The 17,358-nt window shown below is 41.7% G+C and overlaps 65 non-coding genes and 12 pseudogenes across 65 annotated transcripts; all 77 read right to left on the bottom strand.

Annotated features, from left to right (window-relative positions):
* Positions 1–56: 56 nt before the first annotated feature.
* Positions 57–175, bottom strand: LOC135063842 (5S ribosomal RNA). Its single transcript, XR_010250164.1, has one exon. It is a non-coding gene; the product is annotated as a 5S ribosomal RNA (ribosomal RNA).
* Positions 176–282: 107 nt separating this feature from the next.
* Positions 283–401, bottom strand: LOC134890981 (5S ribosomal RNA). The gene has a single exon (XR_010171414.1). It is a non-coding gene; the product is annotated as a 5S ribosomal RNA (ribosomal RNA).
* A 107-nt stretch (positions 402–508) lies between these two features.
* Positions 509–627, bottom strand: LOC135066884 (5S ribosomal RNA). Its single transcript, XR_010253120.1, has one exon. It is a non-coding gene; the product is annotated as a 5S ribosomal RNA (ribosomal RNA).
* Positions 628–734: 107 nt separating this feature from the next.
* LOC135067387 (5S ribosomal RNA) lies at positions 735–853 on the bottom strand. The gene has a single exon (XR_010253603.1). It is a non-coding gene; the product is annotated as a 5S ribosomal RNA (ribosomal RNA).
* A 106-nt stretch (positions 854–959) lies between these two features.
* Positions 960–1,078, bottom strand: LOC135066473 (5S ribosomal RNA). Its single transcript, XR_010252720.1, has one exon. It is a non-coding gene; the product is annotated as a 5S ribosomal RNA (ribosomal RNA).
* A 107-nt stretch (positions 1,079–1,185) lies between these two features.
* LOC134889359 (5S ribosomal RNA) lies at positions 1,186–1,304 on the bottom strand (annotated as a pseudogene).
* Positions 1,305–1,411: 107 nt separating this feature from the next.
* On the bottom strand, positions 1,412–1,530 carry LOC134888023 (5S ribosomal RNA; annotated as a pseudogene).
* Positions 1,531–1,637: 107 nt separating this feature from the next.
* On the bottom strand, positions 1,638–1,756 carry LOC134884994 (5S ribosomal RNA). Its single transcript, XR_010169123.1, has one exon. It is a non-coding gene; the product is annotated as a 5S ribosomal RNA (ribosomal RNA).
* Positions 1,757–1,863: 107 nt separating this feature from the next.
* On the bottom strand, positions 1,864–1,982 carry LOC135069918 (5S ribosomal RNA). Its single transcript, XR_010256097.1, has one exon. It is a non-coding gene; the product is annotated as a 5S ribosomal RNA (ribosomal RNA).
* Positions 1,983–2,089: 107 nt separating this feature from the next.
* On the bottom strand, positions 2,090–2,208 carry LOC134885239 (5S ribosomal RNA). Its single transcript, XR_010169357.1, has one exon. It is a non-coding gene; the product is annotated as a 5S ribosomal RNA (ribosomal RNA).
* A 107-nt stretch (positions 2,209–2,315) lies between these two features.
* Positions 2,316–2,433, bottom strand: LOC134884779 (5S ribosomal RNA). The gene has a single exon (XR_010168914.1). It is a non-coding gene; the product is annotated as a 5S ribosomal RNA (ribosomal RNA).
* A 107-nt stretch (positions 2,434–2,540) lies between these two features.
* On the bottom strand, positions 2,541–2,658 carry LOC134890952 (5S ribosomal RNA; annotated as a pseudogene).
* Positions 2,659–2,765: 107 nt separating this feature from the next.
* Positions 2,766–2,884, bottom strand: LOC134890993 (5S ribosomal RNA). Its single transcript, XR_010171415.1, has one exon. It is a non-coding gene; the product is annotated as a 5S ribosomal RNA (ribosomal RNA).
* Positions 2,885–2,991: 107 nt separating this feature from the next.
* LOC135070268 (5S ribosomal RNA) lies at positions 2,992–3,110 on the bottom strand. The gene has a single exon (XR_010256439.1). It is a non-coding gene; the product is annotated as a 5S ribosomal RNA (ribosomal RNA).
* Positions 3,111–3,217: 107 nt separating this feature from the next.
* On the bottom strand, positions 3,218–3,336 carry LOC134891006 (5S ribosomal RNA). Its single transcript, XR_010171417.1, has one exon. It is a non-coding gene; the product is annotated as a 5S ribosomal RNA (ribosomal RNA).
* Positions 3,337–3,443: 107 nt separating this feature from the next.
* Positions 3,444–3,562, bottom strand: LOC134891017 (5S ribosomal RNA). The gene has a single exon (XR_010171418.1). It is a non-coding gene; the product is annotated as a 5S ribosomal RNA (ribosomal RNA).
* A 107-nt stretch (positions 3,563–3,669) lies between these two features.
* LOC135068236 (5S ribosomal RNA) lies at positions 3,670–3,788 on the bottom strand. Its single transcript, XR_010254441.1, has one exon. It is a non-coding gene; the product is annotated as a 5S ribosomal RNA (ribosomal RNA).
* A 107-nt stretch (positions 3,789–3,895) lies between these two features.
* Positions 3,896–4,014, bottom strand: LOC135061449 (5S ribosomal RNA). The gene has a single exon (XR_010247829.1). It is a non-coding gene; the product is annotated as a 5S ribosomal RNA (ribosomal RNA).
* Positions 4,015–4,121: 107 nt separating this feature from the next.
* On the bottom strand, positions 4,122–4,240 carry LOC135065324 (5S ribosomal RNA). Its single transcript, XR_010251607.1, has one exon. It is a non-coding gene; the product is annotated as a 5S ribosomal RNA (ribosomal RNA).
* A 107-nt stretch (positions 4,241–4,347) lies between these two features.
* On the bottom strand, positions 4,348–4,465 carry LOC134884780 (5S ribosomal RNA). The gene has a single exon (XR_010168915.1). It is a non-coding gene; the product is annotated as a 5S ribosomal RNA (ribosomal RNA).
* A 107-nt stretch (positions 4,466–4,572) lies between these two features.
* Positions 4,573–4,690, bottom strand: LOC134890953 (5S ribosomal RNA; annotated as a pseudogene).
* Positions 4,691–4,797: 107 nt separating this feature from the next.
* LOC134891029 (5S ribosomal RNA) lies at positions 4,798–4,916 on the bottom strand. Its single transcript, XR_010171419.1, has one exon. It is a non-coding gene; the product is annotated as a 5S ribosomal RNA (ribosomal RNA).
* Positions 4,917–5,023: 107 nt separating this feature from the next.
* Positions 5,024–5,142, bottom strand: LOC135064319 (5S ribosomal RNA). Its single transcript, XR_010250629.1, has one exon. It is a non-coding gene; the product is annotated as a 5S ribosomal RNA (ribosomal RNA).
* A 107-nt stretch (positions 5,143–5,249) lies between these two features.
* Positions 5,250–5,368, bottom strand: LOC135060150 (5S ribosomal RNA). The gene has a single exon (XR_010246540.1). It is a non-coding gene; the product is annotated as a 5S ribosomal RNA (ribosomal RNA).
* Positions 5,369–5,475: 107 nt separating this feature from the next.
* On the bottom strand, positions 5,476–5,594 carry LOC134891040 (5S ribosomal RNA). The gene has a single exon (XR_010171420.1). It is a non-coding gene; the product is annotated as a 5S ribosomal RNA (ribosomal RNA).
* A 107-nt stretch (positions 5,595–5,701) lies between these two features.
* On the bottom strand, positions 5,702–5,820 carry LOC135069527 (5S ribosomal RNA). Its single transcript, XR_010255707.1, has one exon. It is a non-coding gene; the product is annotated as a 5S ribosomal RNA (ribosomal RNA).
* A 107-nt stretch (positions 5,821–5,927) lies between these two features.
* LOC134884413 (5S ribosomal RNA) lies at positions 5,928–6,046 on the bottom strand. The gene has a single exon (XR_010168561.1). It is a non-coding gene; the product is annotated as a 5S ribosomal RNA (ribosomal RNA).
* A 107-nt stretch (positions 6,047–6,153) lies between these two features.
* Positions 6,154–6,276, bottom strand: LOC134891368 (5S ribosomal RNA; annotated as a pseudogene).
* A 107-nt stretch (positions 6,277–6,383) lies between these two features.
* Positions 6,384–6,502, bottom strand: LOC135066474 (5S ribosomal RNA). The gene has a single exon (XR_010252721.1). It is a non-coding gene; the product is annotated as a 5S ribosomal RNA (ribosomal RNA).
* A 107-nt stretch (positions 6,503–6,609) lies between these two features.
* Positions 6,610–6,728, bottom strand: LOC135064555 (5S ribosomal RNA). The gene has a single exon (XR_010250861.1). It is a non-coding gene; the product is annotated as a 5S ribosomal RNA (ribosomal RNA).
* A 107-nt stretch (positions 6,729–6,835) lies between these two features.
* On the bottom strand, positions 6,836–6,954 carry LOC135058684 (5S ribosomal RNA). The gene has a single exon (XR_010245110.1). It is a non-coding gene; the product is annotated as a 5S ribosomal RNA (ribosomal RNA).
* Positions 6,955–7,061: 107 nt separating this feature from the next.
* On the bottom strand, positions 7,062–7,180 carry LOC135066445 (5S ribosomal RNA). Its single transcript, XR_010252693.1, has one exon. It is a non-coding gene; the product is annotated as a 5S ribosomal RNA (ribosomal RNA).
* A 107-nt stretch (positions 7,181–7,287) lies between these two features.
* On the bottom strand, positions 7,288–7,406 carry LOC134900727 (5S ribosomal RNA). The gene has a single exon (XR_010174233.1). It is a non-coding gene; the product is annotated as a 5S ribosomal RNA (ribosomal RNA).
* A 107-nt stretch (positions 7,407–7,513) lies between these two features.
* LOC134891862 (5S ribosomal RNA) lies at positions 7,514–7,633 on the bottom strand (annotated as a pseudogene).
* Positions 7,634–7,740: 107 nt separating this feature from the next.
* LOC134891052 (5S ribosomal RNA) lies at positions 7,741–7,859 on the bottom strand. Its single transcript, XR_010171423.1, has one exon. It is a non-coding gene; the product is annotated as a 5S ribosomal RNA (ribosomal RNA).
* A 107-nt stretch (positions 7,860–7,966) lies between these two features.
* On the bottom strand, positions 7,967–8,085 carry LOC135067356 (5S ribosomal RNA). The gene has a single exon (XR_010253573.1). It is a non-coding gene; the product is annotated as a 5S ribosomal RNA (ribosomal RNA).
* Positions 8,086–8,192: 107 nt separating this feature from the next.
* On the bottom strand, positions 8,193–8,311 carry LOC135060983 (5S ribosomal RNA). Its single transcript, XR_010247376.1, has one exon. It is a non-coding gene; the product is annotated as a 5S ribosomal RNA (ribosomal RNA).
* A 107-nt stretch (positions 8,312–8,418) lies between these two features.
* LOC135066475 (5S ribosomal RNA) lies at positions 8,419–8,537 on the bottom strand. The gene has a single exon (XR_010252722.1). It is a non-coding gene; the product is annotated as a 5S ribosomal RNA (ribosomal RNA).
* Positions 8,538–8,644: 107 nt separating this feature from the next.
* LOC135064556 (5S ribosomal RNA) lies at positions 8,645–8,763 on the bottom strand. Its single transcript, XR_010250862.1, has one exon. It is a non-coding gene; the product is annotated as a 5S ribosomal RNA (ribosomal RNA).
* Positions 8,764–8,870: 107 nt separating this feature from the next.
* On the bottom strand, positions 8,871–8,989 carry LOC134891063 (5S ribosomal RNA). Its single transcript, XR_010171424.1, has one exon. It is a non-coding gene; the product is annotated as a 5S ribosomal RNA (ribosomal RNA).
* A 107-nt stretch (positions 8,990–9,096) lies between these two features.
* Positions 9,097–9,215, bottom strand: LOC135067357 (5S ribosomal RNA). The gene has a single exon (XR_010253574.1). It is a non-coding gene; the product is annotated as a 5S ribosomal RNA (ribosomal RNA).
* A 107-nt stretch (positions 9,216–9,322) lies between these two features.
* LOC135060984 (5S ribosomal RNA) lies at positions 9,323–9,441 on the bottom strand. The gene has a single exon (XR_010247377.1). It is a non-coding gene; the product is annotated as a 5S ribosomal RNA (ribosomal RNA).
* Positions 9,442–9,548: 107 nt separating this feature from the next.
* LOC135063978 (5S ribosomal RNA) lies at positions 9,549–9,667 on the bottom strand. Its single transcript, XR_010250296.1, has one exon. It is a non-coding gene; the product is annotated as a 5S ribosomal RNA (ribosomal RNA).
* Positions 9,668–9,774: 107 nt separating this feature from the next.
* Positions 9,775–9,893, bottom strand: LOC135064557 (5S ribosomal RNA). Its single transcript, XR_010250863.1, has one exon. It is a non-coding gene; the product is annotated as a 5S ribosomal RNA (ribosomal RNA).
* A 107-nt stretch (positions 9,894–10,000) lies between these two features.
* Positions 10,001–10,119, bottom strand: LOC135060737 (5S ribosomal RNA). The gene has a single exon (XR_010247128.1). It is a non-coding gene; the product is annotated as a 5S ribosomal RNA (ribosomal RNA).
* A 107-nt stretch (positions 10,120–10,226) lies between these two features.
* On the bottom strand, positions 10,227–10,345 carry LOC135066862 (5S ribosomal RNA). The gene has a single exon (XR_010253099.1). It is a non-coding gene; the product is annotated as a 5S ribosomal RNA (ribosomal RNA).
* A 107-nt stretch (positions 10,346–10,452) lies between these two features.
* LOC134891075 (5S ribosomal RNA) lies at positions 10,453–10,571 on the bottom strand. Its single transcript, XR_010171425.1, has one exon. It is a non-coding gene; the product is annotated as a 5S ribosomal RNA (ribosomal RNA).
* A 107-nt stretch (positions 10,572–10,678) lies between these two features.
* LOC135060334 (5S ribosomal RNA) lies at positions 10,679–10,797 on the bottom strand. Its single transcript, XR_010246729.1, has one exon. It is a non-coding gene; the product is annotated as a 5S ribosomal RNA (ribosomal RNA).
* A 107-nt stretch (positions 10,798–10,904) lies between these two features.
* On the bottom strand, positions 10,905–11,023 carry LOC134889039 (5S ribosomal RNA; annotated as a pseudogene).
* Positions 11,024–11,130: 107 nt separating this feature from the next.
* Positions 11,131–11,248, bottom strand: LOC134884781 (5S ribosomal RNA). The gene has a single exon (XR_010168916.1). It is a non-coding gene; the product is annotated as a 5S ribosomal RNA (ribosomal RNA).
* Positions 11,249–11,355: 107 nt separating this feature from the next.
* LOC134891086 (5S ribosomal RNA) lies at positions 11,356–11,474 on the bottom strand. Its single transcript, XR_010171426.1, has one exon. It is a non-coding gene; the product is annotated as a 5S ribosomal RNA (ribosomal RNA).
* Positions 11,475–11,581: 107 nt separating this feature from the next.
* LOC135064065 (5S ribosomal RNA) lies at positions 11,582–11,700 on the bottom strand. Its single transcript, XR_010250381.1, has one exon. It is a non-coding gene; the product is annotated as a 5S ribosomal RNA (ribosomal RNA).
* A 107-nt stretch (positions 11,701–11,807) lies between these two features.
* On the bottom strand, positions 11,808–11,926 carry LOC134887355 (5S ribosomal RNA; annotated as a pseudogene).
* Positions 11,927–12,033: 107 nt separating this feature from the next.
* LOC134901870 (5S ribosomal RNA) lies at positions 12,034–12,152 on the bottom strand. Its single transcript, XR_010175347.1, has one exon. It is a non-coding gene; the product is annotated as a 5S ribosomal RNA (ribosomal RNA).
* A 107-nt stretch (positions 12,153–12,259) lies between these two features.
* LOC134891097 (5S ribosomal RNA) lies at positions 12,260–12,378 on the bottom strand. Its single transcript, XR_010171427.1, has one exon. It is a non-coding gene; the product is annotated as a 5S ribosomal RNA (ribosomal RNA).
* A 107-nt stretch (positions 12,379–12,485) lies between these two features.
* Positions 12,486–12,604, bottom strand: LOC135070023 (5S ribosomal RNA). The gene has a single exon (XR_010256197.1). It is a non-coding gene; the product is annotated as a 5S ribosomal RNA (ribosomal RNA).
* A 107-nt stretch (positions 12,605–12,711) lies between these two features.
* LOC134901871 (5S ribosomal RNA) lies at positions 12,712–12,830 on the bottom strand. Its single transcript, XR_010175348.1, has one exon. It is a non-coding gene; the product is annotated as a 5S ribosomal RNA (ribosomal RNA).
* A 107-nt stretch (positions 12,831–12,937) lies between these two features.
* On the bottom strand, positions 12,938–13,056 carry LOC135061895 (5S ribosomal RNA). The gene has a single exon (XR_010248261.1). It is a non-coding gene; the product is annotated as a 5S ribosomal RNA (ribosomal RNA).
* A 107-nt stretch (positions 13,057–13,163) lies between these two features.
* LOC134891110 (5S ribosomal RNA) lies at positions 13,164–13,282 on the bottom strand. Its single transcript, XR_010171428.1, has one exon. It is a non-coding gene; the product is annotated as a 5S ribosomal RNA (ribosomal RNA).
* Positions 13,283–13,389: 107 nt separating this feature from the next.
* LOC134891122 (5S ribosomal RNA) lies at positions 13,390–13,508 on the bottom strand. The gene has a single exon (XR_010171429.1). It is a non-coding gene; the product is annotated as a 5S ribosomal RNA (ribosomal RNA).
* A 107-nt stretch (positions 13,509–13,615) lies between these two features.
* On the bottom strand, positions 13,616–13,734 carry LOC135069014 (5S ribosomal RNA). Its single transcript, XR_010255205.1, has one exon. It is a non-coding gene; the product is annotated as a 5S ribosomal RNA (ribosomal RNA).
* A 107-nt stretch (positions 13,735–13,841) lies between these two features.
* Positions 13,842–13,960, bottom strand: LOC134891133 (5S ribosomal RNA). Its single transcript, XR_010171430.1, has one exon. It is a non-coding gene; the product is annotated as a 5S ribosomal RNA (ribosomal RNA).
* A 107-nt stretch (positions 13,961–14,067) lies between these two features.
* On the bottom strand, positions 14,068–14,186 carry LOC135069498 (5S ribosomal RNA). Its single transcript, XR_010255678.1, has one exon. It is a non-coding gene; the product is annotated as a 5S ribosomal RNA (ribosomal RNA).
* A 107-nt stretch (positions 14,187–14,293) lies between these two features.
* On the bottom strand, positions 14,294–14,412 carry LOC134891144 (5S ribosomal RNA). The gene has a single exon (XR_010171431.1). It is a non-coding gene; the product is annotated as a 5S ribosomal RNA (ribosomal RNA).
* Positions 14,413–14,519: 107 nt separating this feature from the next.
* Positions 14,520–14,638, bottom strand: LOC135061763 (5S ribosomal RNA). Its single transcript, XR_010248135.1, has one exon. It is a non-coding gene; the product is annotated as a 5S ribosomal RNA (ribosomal RNA).
* A 107-nt stretch (positions 14,639–14,745) lies between these two features.
* LOC134889042 (5S ribosomal RNA) lies at positions 14,746–14,864 on the bottom strand (annotated as a pseudogene).
* Positions 14,865–14,971: 107 nt separating this feature from the next.
* On the bottom strand, positions 14,972–15,089 carry LOC134884782 (5S ribosomal RNA). Its single transcript, XR_010168917.1, has one exon. It is a non-coding gene; the product is annotated as a 5S ribosomal RNA (ribosomal RNA).
* A 107-nt stretch (positions 15,090–15,196) lies between these two features.
* On the bottom strand, positions 15,197–15,315 carry LOC134891155 (5S ribosomal RNA). Its single transcript, XR_010171433.1, has one exon. It is a non-coding gene; the product is annotated as a 5S ribosomal RNA (ribosomal RNA).
* Positions 15,316–15,422: 107 nt separating this feature from the next.
* Positions 15,423–15,541, bottom strand: LOC135064066 (5S ribosomal RNA). The gene has a single exon (XR_010250382.1). It is a non-coding gene; the product is annotated as a 5S ribosomal RNA (ribosomal RNA).
* A 107-nt stretch (positions 15,542–15,648) lies between these two features.
* On the bottom strand, positions 15,649–15,767 carry LOC134886376 (5S ribosomal RNA). The gene has a single exon (XR_010170460.1). It is a non-coding gene; the product is annotated as a 5S ribosomal RNA (ribosomal RNA).
* Positions 15,768–15,874: 107 nt separating this feature from the next.
* Positions 15,875–15,993, bottom strand: LOC134901872 (5S ribosomal RNA). The gene has a single exon (XR_010175349.1). It is a non-coding gene; the product is annotated as a 5S ribosomal RNA (ribosomal RNA).
* A 107-nt stretch (positions 15,994–16,100) lies between these two features.
* LOC134900474 (5S ribosomal RNA) lies at positions 16,101–16,219 on the bottom strand. Its single transcript, XR_010173983.1, has one exon. It is a non-coding gene; the product is annotated as a 5S ribosomal RNA (ribosomal RNA).
* Positions 16,220–16,326: 107 nt separating this feature from the next.
* LOC135070024 (5S ribosomal RNA) lies at positions 16,327–16,445 on the bottom strand. The gene has a single exon (XR_010256198.1). It is a non-coding gene; the product is annotated as a 5S ribosomal RNA (ribosomal RNA).
* Positions 16,446–16,552: 107 nt separating this feature from the next.
* LOC134891543 (5S ribosomal RNA) lies at positions 16,553–16,671 on the bottom strand (annotated as a pseudogene).
* Positions 16,672–16,778: 107 nt separating this feature from the next.
* LOC134887192 (5S ribosomal RNA) lies at positions 16,779–16,897 on the bottom strand (annotated as a pseudogene).
* Positions 16,898–17,004: 107 nt separating this feature from the next.
* On the bottom strand, positions 17,005–17,123 carry LOC134887193 (5S ribosomal RNA; annotated as a pseudogene).
* A 107-nt stretch (positions 17,124–17,230) lies between these two features.
* LOC135069017 (5S ribosomal RNA) lies at positions 17,231–17,349 on the bottom strand. Its single transcript, XR_010255207.1, has one exon. It is a non-coding gene; the product is annotated as a 5S ribosomal RNA (ribosomal RNA).
* Between the last annotated feature and the right edge of the window lie 9 nt (positions 17,350–17,358).

Genomic DNA, 17,358 nt, shown 5'->3' on the forward strand with positions numbered 1-17,358 from the left:
AATGAATACGTTTGAAAATGGAATGCATCAACAGAACGGTGTTGGCAGGATAAAAATATCTACAGCACCTTGTATTCCCAGGTGGTCTCCCATCCAAGTACTAACCAGGCCCAATACTGCTTAGCTTCCAAGATCAGATGAGATTGGGCGTATCCAGTGTGGTGTGGCTGTAGATGAGCTTTGTGGTTTCTGTTAGAACTTTTCTACTTCTAACTACTGGTTCATAAATGAATACGTTTGAAAATGGAATGCATCAACAGAACGGTGTTGGTAGTATAAAAATATCTACAGCACCTTGTATTCCCAGGTGGTCTCCCATCCAAGTACTAACCAGGCCCAACACTGCTTAGCTTCCAAGATCAGATGAGATTGGGCGTATCCAGTGTGGTGTGGCTGTAGATGAGCTTTGTGGTTTCTGTTAGAACTTTTCTACTTCTAACTACTGGTTCATAAATGAATACATTTGAAAATGGAATGCATCAACAGAACGGTGTTGGCAGTATAAAAATATCTACAGCACCTTGTATTCCCAGGTGGTCTCCCATCCAAGTACTAACCAGGCCCAACACTGCTTAGCTTCCAAGATCAGATGAGTTTGGGCGTATCCAGTGTGGTGTTGCTGTAGATTAATTTTCTGGTTTCTGTTAGAACTTTTCTACTTCTAACTACTGGTTCATAAATGAATACGTTTTAAAATGGAATGCATCAACAGAACGGTGTTGGCAGTATAAAATTATCTACAGCACCTTGTATTCCCAGGTGGTCTCCCATCCAAGTACTAACCAGGCCCAACACTGCTTAGCTTCCAAGATCAGATGAGATCTGGCGTATCCAGTGTGGTGTGGCTGTAGATGAGCTTTGTGGTTCTGTTAGAACTTTTCTACTTCTAACTACTGGTTCATAAATGAATACGTTTGAAAATGGAATGCATCAACAGAACGGTGTTGGCAGTATAAAAATATCTACAGCACCTTGTATTCCCAGGTGGTCTCCCATCCAAGTACTAACCAGGCCCAACACTGCTTAGCTTCCAAGATCAGATGAAATTGGGCGTATCCAGTGTGGTGTTGCTGTAGATGACATTTCTGGTTTCTGTTAGAACTTTTCTACTTCTAACTACTGGTTCATAAATGAATACGTTTTAAAATGGAATGCATCAACAGAACGGTGTTGGCAGTATAAAAATATCTACAGCACCTTGTATTCCCAGGTGGTCTCCCATCCAAGTACTAACCAGGCCCAACACTTCTTAGCTTCCAAGATCAGATGATATTGGGCGTATCCAGTGTGGTGTGGCTGTAGATGAGCTTTGTGGTTTCTGTTAGAACTTTTCAACTTCTAACTACTGGTTCATAAATGAATACGTTTGAAAATGGAATGCATCAACAGAACGGTGTTGGCAGTATAAAAATATCTACAGCACCTTGTATTCCCTGGTGGTCTCCCATCCAAGTACTAACCAGGCCCAACACTGCTTAGCTTTCAAGATCAGATGAGATTGTGCGTATCCAGTGTGGTGTGGCTGTAGCTGAGCTTTGTGGTTTCTGTTAGAACTTTTCTACTTCTAACTACTGGTTCATAAATGAATACGTTTGAAAATGGAATGCATCAACAGAACGGTGTTGGCAGTTTAAAAATATCTACAGTACCTTGTATTCCCAGGTGGTCTCCCATCCAAGTACTAACCAGGCCCAACACTGCTTAGCTTCCAAGATCAGATGAGATTGGGCGTATCCAGTATGGTGCGGCTGTAGATGAGCTTTGTGGTTTCTGTTAGAACTTTTCTACTTCTAACTACTGGTTCATAAATGAATACGTTTGAAAATGGAATGCATCAACAGAACGGTGTTGGCAGTATAAAAATATCTACAGCACCTTGTATTCCCAGGTGTTCTCCCATCCAAGTACTAACCAGGCCCAGCACTGCTTAGCTTCCAAGATCAGATGAGATTGGGCGTATCCAGTGTGGTGTGGCTGTAGATGAGCTTTGTGGTTTCTGTTTGAACTTTTCTACTTCTAACTACTGGTTCATAAATGAATATATTTGAAAATGGAATGCATCAACAGAACGGTGTTGGCAGTATAAAAATATTTACAGCACCTTGTATTCCCAGGTGGTCTCCCATCCAAGTACTAACCAGGCCCAACACTGCTTAGCTTCCAAGATCAGATGAGATTGAGAGTATCCAGTGTGGTGTTGCTGTAGATGAACTTACTGGTTTCTGTTAGAACTTTTCTACTTCTAACTACTGGTTCATAAATGAATACGTTTGAAAATGGAATGCATCAACAGAACGGTGTTGGTAGTATAAAAATATCTACAGCACCTTGTATTCCAGGTGGTCTCCCATCCAAGTACTAACCAGGCCCAACACTGCTTAGCTTCCAAGATCAGATGAGATTGGGCGTATCCAGTGTGGTGTGGCTGTAGATGAGCTTTATGGTTTCTGTTAGAACTTTTCTACTTCTAACTACTGGTTCATAAACGAATACGTTTGAAAATGGAATGCATCAACAGAACGGTGTTGGCAGGATAAAAATATCTACAGCACCTTGTATTCCAGGTGGTCTCCCATCCAAGTACTAACCAGGCCCAACACTGCTTAGCTTCCAAGATCAGATGAGATTGGGCGTATCCAGTGTGGTGTGGCGGTAGATGAGCTTTGTGGTTTCTGTTAGAACTTTTCTACTTCTAACTACTGGTTCATAAATGAATACGTTTGAAAATGGAATGCATCAACAGAACGGTATTGGAAGGATAAAAGTATCTACAGCACCTTGTATTCCCAGGTGGTCTCCCATCCAAGTACTAACCAGGCCCAACACTGCTTAGCTTCCAAGATCAGATGAGATTGGGCGTATCCAGTGTGGTGTGGCTGTAGATGAGCTTTGTGGTTTCTGTTAGAACTTTTCTACTTCTAACTACTGGTTCATAAATGAATACGTTTGAAAATGGAATGCATCAACAGAACGGTGTTGGCAGTATAAAAATATCTACAGCACCTTGTATTCCCAGGTGGTCTCCCATCCAAGTACTAACCAGGCCCAACACTGCTTAGTTTCCAAGATCAGATGAGATTGGGCGTATCCAGTGTGGTGTGGCTGTAGTTGAGCTTTATGGTTTCTGTTAGAACTTTTCTACTTCTAACTACTGGTTCATAAACGAATACGTTTGAAAATGGAATGCATCAACAGAACGGTGTTGGTAGTATAAAAATATCTACAGCACCTTGTATTCCCAGGTGGTCTCCCATCCAAGTACTAACCAGGCCCAACACTGCTTAGCTTCCAAGATCAGATGAGATTGGGCGTATCCAGTGTGGTGTGGCTGTAGATGAGCTTTGTGGTTTCTGTTAGAACTTTTCTACTTCTAACTACTGGTTCAAAAATGAATACGTTTGAAAATGGAATGCATCAACAGAACGGTGTTGGCAGTATAAAAATATCTACAGCACCTTGTATTCCCAGGTGGTCTCCCATCCAAGTACTAACCAGGCCCAACACTGCTTAGCTTCCAAGATCAGATGAGATTGGGCGTATCCAGTGTGGTGTGGCTGTAGATGAGCTCTGTGGTTTCTGTTAGAACTTTTCTACTTCTAACTACTGGTTCATAAATGAATATGTTTTAAAATGGAATGCATCAACAGAACGGTGTTGGCAGTATAAAATTATCTACAGCACCTTGTATTCCCAGGTGGTCTCACATCCAAGTACTAACCAGGCCCAACACTGCTTAGCTTCCAAGATCAGATGAGATTGGGCGTATCCAGTGTGGTGTGGCTGTAGATAAGCTTTATGGTTTCTGTTAGAACTTTTCTACTTCTAACTACTGGTTCATAAATGAATACGTTTGAAAATGGAATGCATCAACAGAACGGTGTTGGTAGTATAAAAATATCTACAGCACCTTGTATTCTCAGGTGGTCTCCCATCCAAGTACTAACCAGGCCCAACACTGCTTAGCTTCCAAGATCAGATGAGATTGAGCGTATCCAGTGTGGTGTGGCTGTAGATGAGCTTTGTGGTTTCTGTTAGAACTTTTCTACTTCTAACTACTGGTTCATAAATGAATAGGTTTGAAAATGGAATGCATCAACAGAACGGTGTTGGCAGTATAAAAATATCTACAGCACCTTGTATTCCCAGGTGGTCTCCCATCCAAGTACTAACCAGGCCCAACACTGCTTAGCTTCCAAGATCAGATGAGATTGAGAGTATCCAGTGTGGTGTTGCTGTAGATGAACTTACTGGTTTCTGTTAGAACTTTTCTACTTCTAACTACTGGTTCATAAATGAATACGTTTGAAAATGGAATGCATCAACAGAACGGTGTTGGTAGTATAAAAATATCTACAGCACCTTGTATTCCAGGTGGTCTCCCATCCAAGTACTAACCAGGCCCAACACTGCTTAGCTTCCAAGATCAGATGAGATTGGGCGTATCCAGTGTGGTGTGGCTGTAGATGAGCTTTATGGTTTCTGTTAGAACTTTTCTACTTCTAACTACTGGTTCATAAACGAATACGTTTGAAAATGGAATGCATCAACAGAACGGTGTTGGCAGGATAAAAATATCTACAGCACCTTGTATTCCAGGTGGTCTCCCATCCAAGTACTAACCAGGCCCAACACTGCTTAGCTTCCAAGATCAGATGAGATTGGGCGTATCCAGTGTGGTGTGGCGGTAGATGAGCTTTGTGGTTTCTGTTAGAACTTTTCTACTTCTAACTACTGGTTCATAAATGAATACGTTTGAAAATGGAATGCATCAACAGAACGGTATTGGAAGGATAAAAATATCTACAGCACCTTGTATTCCCAGGTGGTCTCCCATCCAAGTACTAACCAGGCCCAACACTGCTTAGCTTCCAAGATCAGATGAGATTGGGCGTATCCAGTGTGGTGTGGCTGTAGATGAGCTTTGTGGTTTCTGTTAGAACTTTTCTACTTCTAACTACTGGTTCATAAATGAATACGTTTGAAAATGGAATGCATCAACAGAACGGTGTTGGCAGTATAAAAATATCTACAGCACCTTGTATTCCCAGGTGGTCTCCCATCCAAGTACTAACCAGGCCCAACACTGCTTAGCTTCCAAGATCAGATGAGATTGTGCGTATCCAGTGTGGTGTGGCTGTAGATGAGCTTTATGGTTTCTGTTAGAACTTTTCTACTTCTAACTACTGGTTCATAAACGAATACGTTTGAAAATGGAATGCATCAACAGAACGGTGTTGGTAGTATAAAAATATCTACAGCACCTTGTATTCCCTGGTGGTCTCCCATCCAAGTACTAACCAGGCCCAACACTGCTTAGCTTCCAAGATCAGATGAGATTGGGCGTATCCAGTGTGGTGTGGCTGTAGATGAGCTTTGTGGTTTCTGTTAGAACTTTTCTACTTCTAACTACTGGTTCAAAAATGAATACGTTTGAAAATGGAATGCATCAACAGAACGGTGTTGGCAGTATAAAAATATCTACAGCACCTTGTATTCCCAGGTGGTCTCCCATCCAAGTACTAACCAGGCCCAACACTGCTTAGCTTCCAAGATCAGATGAGATTGGGCGTATCCAGTGTGGTGTGGCTGTAGATAAGCTTTATGGTTTCTATTAGAACTTTTCTACTTCTAACTACTGGTTCATAAATGAATACGTTTGAAAATGGAATGCATCAACAGAACGGTGTTGGTAGTATAAAAATATCTACAGCACCTTGTATTCCCAGGTGGTCTCCCATCCAAGTACTAACCAGGCCCAACACTGCTTAGTTTCCAAGATCAGATGAGATTGAGCGTATCCAGTGTGGTGTGGCTGTAGATGAGCTTTGTGGTTTCTGTTAGAACTTTTCTACTTCTAACTACTGGTTCATAAATGAATAGGTTTGAAAATGGAATGCATCAACAGAACGGTGTTGGCAGTATAAAAATATCTACAGCACCTTGTATTCCCAGGTGGTCTCCCATCCAAGTACTAACCAGACCCAACACTGCTTAGCTTCCAAGATCAGATGAGATTGGGCATATCCAGTGTGGTGTTGCTGTAGATGAATTTTCTGGTTTCTGTTAGAACTTTTCTACTTCTAACTACTGGTTCATAAATGAATACGTTTTAAAATGGAATGCATCAACAGAACGGTGTTGGCAGTATAAAAATATCTACAGCACCTTGTATTCCCAGGTGGTCGGTCTCCCATACAAGTACTAACCAGGCCCAACACTGCTTAGCTTCCAAGATCAGATGAGATTGGGCGTATCCAGTGTGGTGTGGCTGTAGATGAGCTTTGTGGTTTCTGTTAGAACTTTTCTACTTCTAACTACTGGTTCATAAATGAATACGTTTGAAAATGGAATGGATCAACAGAACGGTGTTGGCAGGATAAAAATATCTACAGCACCTTGTATTCCCAGGTGGTCTCCCATCCAAGTACTAACCAGGCCCAACACTGCTTAGCTTCCAAGATCAGATGAAATTGGGCGTATCCAGTGTGGTGTTGCTGTAGATGACCTTTCTGGTTTCTGTTAGAACTTTTCTACTTCTAACTACTGGTTCATAAATGAATACGTTTTAAAATGGAATGCATCAACAGAACGGTGTTGGCAGTATAAAAATATCTACAGCACCTTGTATTCCCAGGTGGTCTCCCATCCAAGTACTAACCAGGCCCAACACTTCTTAGCTTCCAAGATCAGATGAGATTGGGCGTATCCAGTGTGGTGTGGCTGTAGATGAGCTTTGTGGTTTCTGTTAGAACTTTTCAACTTCTAACTACTGGTTCATAAATGAATATGTTTGAAAATGGAATGCATCAACAGAACGGTGTTGGCAGTATAAAAATATCCACAGCACCTTGTATTCCCAGGTGGTCTCCCATCCAAGTACTAACCAGGCCCAACACTGCTTAGCTTCCAAGATCAGATGAGATTGGGCGTATCCAGTGTGGTGTGGCTGTAGATGAGCTTTGTGGTTTCTGTTAGAACTTTTCAACTTCTAACTACTGGTTCATAAATGAATACGTTTGAAAATGGAATGCATCAACAGAACGGTGTTGGCAGTATAAAAATATCTACAGCACCTTGTATTCCCAGGTAGTCTCCCATCAAAGTACTAACCAGGCCCAACACTGCTTAGCTTCCAAGATCAGATGAGATTGGGTGTATCCAGTGTGGTGCGGCTGTAGATGAGCTTTGTGGTTTCTGTTAGAACTTTTCTACTTCTAACTACTGGTTCATAAATGAATACGTTTGAAAATGGAATGCATCAACAGAACGGTATTGGAAGGATAAAAATATCTACAGCACCTTGTATTCCCAGGTGGTCTCCCATCCAAGTACTAACCAGGCCCAACACTGCTTAGCTTCCAAGATCAGATGAGATTGGGCGTATCCAGTGTGGTTTGGCTGTAGATGAGCTTTGTGGTTTCTGTTAGAACTTTTCTACTTCTAACTACTGGTTCATAAATGAATACGTTTGAAAATGGAATGCATCAACAGAACGGTGTTGGCAGTATAAAAATATTTACAGCACCTATGTATTGCCAGGTGGTCTCCCATCCAAGTACTAACCAGGCCCAACACTGCTTAGCTTCCAAGATCAGATGAGATTGGGCGTATCCAGTGTGGTGTGGCTGTAGATGAGCTTTGTGGTTTCTGTTAGAACTTTTCTACTTCTAACTACTGGTTCATAAATGAATACGTTTGAAAATGGAATGCATCAACAGAACGGTGTTGGTAGTATAAAAATATCTACAGCACCTTGTATTCCCAGGTGGTCTCCCATCCAAGTACTAACCAGGCCCAACACTGCTTAGCTTCCAAGATCAGATGAGATTGGGCGTATCCAGTGTGGTGTGGCTGTAGATGAGCTTTGTGGTTTCTGTTAGAACTTTTCTACTTCTAACTACTGGTTCATAAATGAATACGTTTGAAAATGGAATGCATCAACAGAACGGTGTTGGCAGTATAAAAATATCTACAGCACCTTGTATTCCCAGGTGGTCTCCCATCCAAGTACTAACCAGACCCAACACTGCTTAGCTTCCAAGATCAGATGAGATTGGGCGTATCCAGTGTGGTGTTGCTGTAGATGAATTTTCTGGTTTCTGTTAGAACTTTTCTACTTCTAACTACTGGTTCATAAATGAATACGTTTTAAAATGGAATGCATCAACAGAACGGTGTTGGCAGGATAAAAATATCTACAGCACCTTGTATTCCCAGGTGGTCTCCCATACAAGTACTAACCAGGCCCAACACTGCTTAGCTTCCAAGATCAGATGAGATTGGGCGTATCCAGTGTGGTGTGGCTGTAGATGAGCTTTGTGGTTTCTGTTAGAACTTTTCTACTTCTAACTACTGGTTCATAAATGAATACGTTTGAAAATGGAATGGATCAACAGAACGGTGTTGGCAGGATAAAAATATCTACAGCACCTTGTATTCCCAGGTGGTCTCCCATCCAAGTACTAACCAGGCCCAACACTGCTTAGCTTCCAAGATCAGATGAAATTGGGCGTATCCAGTGTGGTGTTGCTGTAGATGACCTTTCCGGTTTCTGTTAGAACTTTTCTACTTCTAACTACTGGTTCATAAATGAATACGTTTTAAAATGGAATGCATCAACAGAACGGTGTTGGCAGTATAAAAATATCTACAGCACCTTGTATTCCCAGGTGGTCTCCCATCCAAGTACTAACCAGGCCCAACACTTCTTAGCTTCCAAGATCAGATGAGATTGGGCGTATCCAGTGTGGTGTGGCTGTAGATGAGCTTTGTGGTTTCTGTTAGAACTTTTCAACTTCTAACTACTGGTTCATAAATGAATACATTTGAAAATGGAATGCATCAACAGAACGGTGTTGGCAGTATAAAAATATCTACAGCACCTTGTATTCCCAGGTGGTCTCCCATCCAAGTACTAACCAGGCCCAACACTGCTTAGCTTCCAAGATCAGATGAGATTGGGCGTATCCAGTGTGGTGTGGCTGTAGATGAGCTTTGTGGTTTCTGTTAGAACTTTTCTACTTCTAACTACTGGTTCATAAATGAATACGTTTGAAAATGGAATGCATCAACAGAACGGTGTTGGCAGTATAAAAATATCTACAGCACCTTGTATTCCCAGGTGGTCTCCCATCCAAGTACTAACCAGACCCAACACTGCTTAGCTTCCAAGATCAGATGAGATTGGGCGTATCCAGTGTGGTGTTGCTGTAGATGAATTTTCTGGTTTCTGTTAGAACTTTTCTACTTCTAACTACTGGTTCATAAATGAATACGTTTTAAAATGGAATGCATCAACAGAACGGTGTTGGCAGGATAAAAATATCTACAGCACCTTGTATTCCCAGGTGGTCTCCCATACAAGTACTAACCAGGCCCAACACTGCTTAGCTTCCAAGATCAGATGAGATTGGGCGTATCCAGTGTGGTGTGGCTGTAGATGAGCTTTGTGGTTTCTGTTAGAACTTTTCTACTTCTAACTACTGGTTCATAAATGAATACGTTTGAAAATGGAATGGATCAACAGAACGGTGTTGGCAGGATAAAAATATCTACAGCACCTTGTATTCCCAGGTGGTCTCCCATCCAAGTACTAACCAGGCCCAACACTGCTTAGCTTCCAAGATCAGATGAAATTGGGCGTTTCCAGTGTGGTGTTGCTGTAGATGACCTTTCCGGTTTCTGTTAGAACTTTTCTACTTCTAACTACTGGTTCATAAATGAATACGTTTTAAAATGGAATGCATCAACAGAACGGTGTTGGCAGTATAAAAATATCTACAGCACCTTGTATTCCCAGGTGGTCTCCCATCCAAGTACTAACCAGGCCCAACACTTCTTAGCTTCCAAGATCAGATGAGATTGGGCGTATCCAGTGTGGTGTGGCTGTAGATGAGCTTTGTGGTTTCTGTTAGAACTTTTCAACTTCTAACTACTGGTTCATAAATGAATACATTTGAAAATGGAATGCATCAACAGAACGGTGTTGGCAGTATAAAAATATCTACAGCACCTTGTATTCCCAGGTGGTCTCCCATCCAAGTACTAACCAGGCCCAACACTGCTTAGCTTCCAAGATCAGATGAGATTGGGCGTATTCAGTGTGGTGTGGCTGTAGATGAGCTTTGTGGTTTCTGTTAGAACTTTTCAACTTCTAACTACTGGTTCATAAATGAATACGTTTGAAAATGGAATGCATCAACAGAACGATGTTGGCAGTATAAAAATGTCTACAGCACCTTGTATTCCCAGGTGGTCTCCCATCCAAGTACTAACCAGGCCCAACACTGCTTAGCTTCCAAGATCAGATGAGATTGGGCGTATCCAGTGTGGTGCGGCTGTAGATGAGCTTTGTGGTTTCTGTTAGAACTTTTCTACTTCTAACTACTGGTTCATAAATGAATACGTTTGAAAATGGAATGCATCAACAGAACGGTGTTGGCAGTATAAAAATATCTACAGCACCTTGTATTCCCAGGTGGTCTCCCATCCAAGTACTAACCAGGCCCAACACTGCTTAGCTTCCAAGATCAGATGAGATTGGGCGTATCCAGTGTGGTGTGGCTGTAGATGAGCTTTGTGGTTTCTGTTTGAACTTTTCTACTTCTAACTACTGGTTCATAAATGAATACATTTGAAAATTGAATGCATCAACAGAACGGTGTTGGCAGTATAAAAAAATATACAGCACCTTGTATTCCCAGGTGGTCTCCCATCCAAGTACTAACCAGGCCCAACACTGCTTAGCTTCCAAGATCAGATGAGATTGGGCGTATCCAGTGTGGTGTGGCTGTAGATGAGCTTTATGGTTTCTGTTAGAACTTTTCTACTTCTAACTACTGGTTCATAAACGAATACGTTTGAAAATGGAATGCATCAACAGAACGGTGTTGGCAGTATAAAAATATCTACAGCACCTTGTATTCCCAGGTGGTCTCCCATCCAAGTACTAACCAGGCCCAACACTGCTTATATTCCAAGATCAGATGAGATTGAGCGTATCCAGTGTGGTGTTGCTGTAGATGAACTTACTGGTTTCTGTTAGAACTTTTCTACTTCTAACTACTGGTTCATAAATGAATACGTTTGAAAATGGAATGCATCAACAGAACGGTGTTGGTAGTATAAAAATATCTACAGCACCTTGTATTCCAGGTGGTCTCCCATCCAAGTACTAACCAGGCCCAACACTGCTTAGCTTCCAAGATCAGATGAGATTGGGCGTATCCAGTGTGGTGTGGCTGTAGATGAGCTTTATGGTTTCTGTTAGAACTTTTCTACTTCTAACTACTGGTTCATAAACGAATACGTTTGAAAATGGAATGCATCAACAGAACGGTGTTGGTAGTATAAAAATATCTACAGCACCTTGTATTCCCAGGTGGTCTCCCATCCAAGTACTAACCAGGCCCAACACTGCTTAGCTTCCAAGATCAGATGAGATTGGGCGTATCCAGTGTGGTGTGGCTGTAGATGAGCTTTGTGGTTTCTGTTAGAACTTTTCTACTTCTATCTACTGGTTCATAAATGAATACGTTTGAAAATGGAATGCATCAACAGAACGGTGTTGGCAGTATAAAAATATCTACAGCACCTTGTATTCCCAGGTGGTTTCCCATCCAAGTACTAACCAGGCCCAACACTGCTTAGCTTCCAAGATCAGATGAGATTGGGCGTATCCAGTGTGGTGTTGCTGTAGATGAATTTTCTGGTTTCTGTTAGAACTTTTCTACTTCTAACTACTGGTTCATAAATGAATACGTTTTAAAATGGAATGCATCAACAGAACGGTGTTGGCAGTATAAAAATATCTACAGCACCTTGTATTCCCAGGTGGTCTCCCATCCAAGTACTAACCAGGCCCAACACTGCTTTGCTTCCAAGATCAGATGAGATTGGGCGTATCCAGTGTGGTGTGGATGTTGATGAGCTTTGTGGTTTCTGTTAGAACTTTTCTACTTCTAACTACTGGTTCATAAATGAATACGTTTGAAAATGGAATGCATCAACAGAACGGTGTTGGCAGGATAAAAATATCTACAGCACCTTGCATTCCCAGGTGGTCTCCCATCCAAGTACTAACCAGGCCCAACACTGCTTAGCTTCCAAGATCAGATGAGATTGGGCGTATCCAGTGTGGTGTGGCTGTAGATGAGCTTTGTGGTTTCTGTTTGAACTTTTCTACTTCTAACTACTGGTTCATAAATGAATACGTTTGAAAATGGAATGCATCAACAGAACGGTGTTGGCAGTATAAAAATATCTACAGCACCTTGTATTCCCAGGTGGTCTCCCATCCAAGTACTAACCAGGCCCAACACTGCTTAGCTTCCAAGATCAGATGAGATTGGGCGTATCCAGTGTGGTGTGGCTGTAGATGAATTTTGTGGTTTCTGTTAGAACTTTTCTACTTCTAACTACTGGTTCATAAATGAATACGTTTTAAAATGGAATGCATCAACAGAACGGTGTTGACAGTATAAAATTATCTACAGCACCTTGTATTCCCAGGTGGTCTCCCATCCAAGTACTAACCAGGCCCAACACTGCTTTGCTTCCAAGATCAGATGAGATTGGGCGTATCCAGTGTGGTGTGGATGTAGATGAGCTTTGTGGTTTCTGTTAGAACTTTTCTACTTCTAACTACTGGTTCATAAATGAATACGTTTGAAAATGGAATGCATCAACAGAACGGTGTTGGCAGGATAAAAATATCTACAGCACCTTGCATTCCCAGGTGGTCTCCCATCCAAGTACTAACCAGGCCCAACACTGCTTAGCTTCCAAGATCAGATGAGATTGGGCGTATCCAGTGTGGTGTGGCTGTAGATGAGCTTTGTGGTTTCTGTTTGAACTTTTCTACTTCTAACTACTGGTTCATAAATGAATACGTTTGAAAATGGAATGCATCAACAGAACGGTGTTGGCAGTATAAAAATATCTACAGCACCTTGTATTCCCAGGTGGTCTCCCATCCAAATACTAACCAGGCCCAACACTGCTTAGCTTCCAAGATCAGATGAGATTGGGCGTATCCAGTGTGGTGTGGCTGTAGATGAATTTTGTGGTTTCTGTTAGAACTTTTCTACTTCTAACTACTGGTTCATAAATGAATACGTTTTAAAATGGAATGCATCAACAGAACGGTGTTGACAGTATAAAATTATCTACAGCACCTTGTATTCCCAGGTGGTCTCCCATCCAAGTACTAACCAGGCCCAACACTGCTTAGCTTCCAAGATCAGATGAGATTGGGCGTATCCAGTGTGGTGTGGCTGTAGATGAGCTTTATGGTTTCTGTTAGAACTTTTCTACTTCTAACTACTGGTTCATAAATGAATACGTTTGAAAATGGAATGCATCAACAGAACGGTGTTGGCAGTATAAAATTATCTACAGCACCTTGTATTCCCAGGTGGTCTCCCATCCAAGTACTAACCAGGCCCAACACTGCTTAGCTTCCAAGATCAGATGAGATTGGGCGTATCCAGTGTGGTGTGGCTGTAGATGAGCTTTGTGGTTTCTGTTTGAACTTTTCTACTTCTAACTACTGGTTCATAAATGAATACGTTTGAAAATGGAATGCATCAACAGAACGGTGTTGGCAGGATAAAAATATCTACAGCAACTTGTATTCCCAGGTGGTCTTCCATCCAAGTACTAACCAGGCCCAACACTGCTTAGCTTCCAAGATCAGATGAGATTGGGCGTATCCAGTGTGGTGTGGCTGTAGATGAGCTTTGTGGTTTCTGTTTGAACTTTTCTACTTCTAACTACTGGTTCATAAATGAATACGTTTGAAAATGGAATGCATCAACAGAACGGTGTTGACAGTATAAAATTATCTACAGCACCTTGTATTCCCAGGTGGTCTCCCATCCAAGTACTAACCAGGCCCAACACTGCTTAGCTTCCAAGATCAGATGAGATTGGGCGTATCCAGTGTGGTGTGGCTGTAGATGAGCTTTATGGTTTCTGTTAGAACTTTTCTACTTCTAACTACTGGTTCATAAATGAATACGTTTGAAAATGGAATGCATCAACAGAACGGTGTTGGCAGTATAAAATTATCTACAGCACCTTGTATTCCCAGGTGGTCTCCCATCCAAGTACTAACCAGGCCCAACACTGCTTAGCTTCCAAGATCAGATGAGATTGGGCGTATCCAGTATGGTGTGGATGTAGATGAGCTTTGTGGTTTCTGTTAGAACTTTTCTACTTCTAACTACTGGTTCATAAATGAATACGTTTGAAAATGGAATGCATCAACAGAACGGTGTTGACAGTATAAAATTATCTACAGCACCTTGTATTCCCAGGTGGTCTCCCATCCAAGTACTAACCAGGCCCAACACTGCTTAGCTTCCAAGATCAGATGAGATTGGGCGTATCCAGTGTGGTGTGGCTGTAGATGAGCTTTGTGGTTTCTGTTTGAACTTTTCTACTTCTAACTACTGGTTCATAAATGAATACATTTGAAAATTGAATGCATCAACAGAATGGTGTTGGCAGTATAAAAATATATACAGCACCTTGTATTCCCAGGTGGTCTCCCATCCAAGTACTAACCAGGCCCAACACTGCTTAGCTTCCAAGATCAGATGAGATTGGGCGTATCCAGTGTGGTGTGGCTGTAGATGAGCTTTATGGTTTCTGTTAGAACTTTTCTACTTCTAACTACTGGTTCATAAACGAATACGTTTGAAAATGGAATGCATCAACAGAACGGTGTTGGCAGTATAAAAATATCTACAGCACCTTGTATTCCCAGGTGGTCTCCCATCCAAGTACTAACCAGGCCCAACACTGCTTATATTCCAAGATCAGATGAGATTGAGCGTATCCAGTGTGGTGTTGCTGTAGATGAACTTACTGGTTTCTGTTAGAACTTTTCTACTTCTAACTACTGGTTCATAAATGAATACGTTTGAAAATGGAATGCATCAACAGAACGGTGTTGGTAGTATAAAAATATCTACAGCACCTTGTATTCCAGGTGGTCTCCCATCCAAGTACTAACCAGGCCCAACACTGCTTAGCTTCCAAGATCAGATGAGATTGGGCGTATCCAGTGTGGTGTGGCTGTAGATGAGCTTTATGGTTTCTGTTAGAACTTTTCTACTTCTAACTACTGGTTCATAAACGAATACGTTTGAAAATGGAATGCATCAACAGAACGGTGTTGGTAGTATAAAAATATCTACAGCACCTTGTATTCCCAGGTGGTCTCCCATCCAAGTACTAACCAGGCCCAACACTGCTTAGCTTCCAAGATCAGATGAGATTGGGCGTATCCAGTGTGGTGTGGCTGTAGATGAGCTTTGTGGTTTCTGTTAGAACTTTTCTACTTCTATCTACTGGTTCATAAATGAATACGTTTGAAAATGGAATGCATCAACAGAACGGTGTTGGCAGTATAAAAATATCTACAGCACCTTGTATTCCCAGGTGGTTTCCCATCCAAGTACTAACCAGGCCCAACACTGCTTAGCTTCCAAGATCAGATGAGATTGGGCGTATCCAGTGTGGTGTTGCTGTAGATGAATTTTCTGGTTTCTGTTAGAACTTTTCTACTTCTAACTACTGGTTCATAAATGAATACGTTTTAAAATGGAATGCATCAACAGAACGGTGTTGGCAGTATAAAAATATCTACAGCACCTTGTATTCCCAGGTGGTCTCCCATCCAAGTACTAACCAGGCCCAACACTGCTTTGCTACCAAGATCAGATGAGATTGGGCGTATCCAGTGTGGTGTGGATGTAGATGAGCTTTGTGGTTTCTGTTAGAACTTTTCTACTTCTAACTACTGGTTCATAAATGAATACGTTTGAAAATGGAATGCATCAACAGAACGGTGTTGGCAGGATAAAAATATCTACAGCACCTTGCATTCCCAGGTGGTCTCCCATCCAAGTACTAACCAGGCCCAACACTGCTTAGCTTCCAAGATCAGATGAGATTGGGCGTATCCAGTGTGGTGTGGCTGTAGATGAGCTTTGTGGTTTCTGTTTGAACTTTTCTACTTCTAACTACTGGTTCATAAATGAATACATTTGAAAATGGAATGCATCAACAGAACGGTGTTGGCAGTATAAAAATATCTACAGCACCTTGTATTCCCAGGTGGTCTCCCATCCAAGTACTAACCAGGCCCAACACTGCTTAGCTTCCAAGATCAGATGAGATTGGGCGTATCCAGTGTGGTATGGCTGTAGATGAATTTTGTGGTTTCTGTTAGAACTTTTCTACTTCTAACTACTGGTTCATAAATGAATACGTTTTAAAATGGAATGCATCAACAGAACGGTGTTGACAGTATAAAATTATCTACAGCACCTTGTATTCCCAGGTGGTCTCCCATCCAAGTACTAACCAGGCCCAACACTGCTTTGCTTCCAAGATCAGATGAGATTGGGCGTATCCAGTGTGGTGTGGATGTAGATGAGCTTTGTGGTTTCTGTTAGAACTTTTCTACTTCTAACTACTGGTTCATAAATGAATACGTTTGAAAATGGAATGCATCAACAGAACGGTGTTGGCAGGATAAAAATATCTACAGCACCTTGCATTCCCAGGTGGTCTCCCATCCAAGTACTAACCAGGACCAACACTGCTTAGCTTCCAAGATCAGATGAGATTGGGCGTATCCAGTATGGTGTGAATGTAGATGAGCTTTGTGGTTTCTGTTAGAACTTTTCTACTTCTAACTACTGGTTCATAAATGAATACGTTTGAAAATGGAATGCATCAACAGAACGGTGTTGGCAGGATAAAAATATCTACAGCACCTTGCATTCCCAGGTGGTCTCCCATCCAAGTACTAACCAGGCCCAACACTGCTTAGCTTCCAAGATCAGATGAGATTGGGCGTATCCAGTATGGTGTGAATGTAGATGAGCTTTGTGGTTTCTGTTAGAACTTTTCTACTTCTAACTACTGGTTCATAAATGAATACGTTTGAAAATGGAATGCATCAACAGAACGGTGTTGGCAGGATAAAAATATCTACAGCACCTTGCATTCCCAGGTGGTCTCCCATCCAAGTACTAACCAGGCCCAACACTGCTTAGCTTCCAAGATCAGATGAGATTGGGCGTATCCAGTATGGTGTGAATGTAGATGAGCTTTGTGGTTTCTGTTAGAACTTTTCTACTTCTAACTACTGGTTCATAAATGAATACGTTTGAAAATGGAATGCATCAACAGAACGGTGTTGGCAGGATAAAAATATCTACAGCAACTTGTATTCCCAGGTGGTCTTCCATCCAAGTACTAACCAGGCCCAACACTGCTTAGCTTCCAAGATCAGATGAGATTGGGCGTATCCAGTGTGGTGTGGCTGTAGATGAGCTTTGT

The sequence above is a fragment of the Pseudophryne corroboree genome, chromosome 3, assembly GCF_028390025.1.
Source record: "Pseudophryne corroboree isolate aPseCor3 chromosome 3, aPseCor3.hap2, whole genome shotgun sequence".
NCBI classification, from domain to species: Eukaryota; Metazoa; Chordata; class Amphibia; order Anura; family Myobatrachidae; genus Pseudophryne; species Pseudophryne corroboree.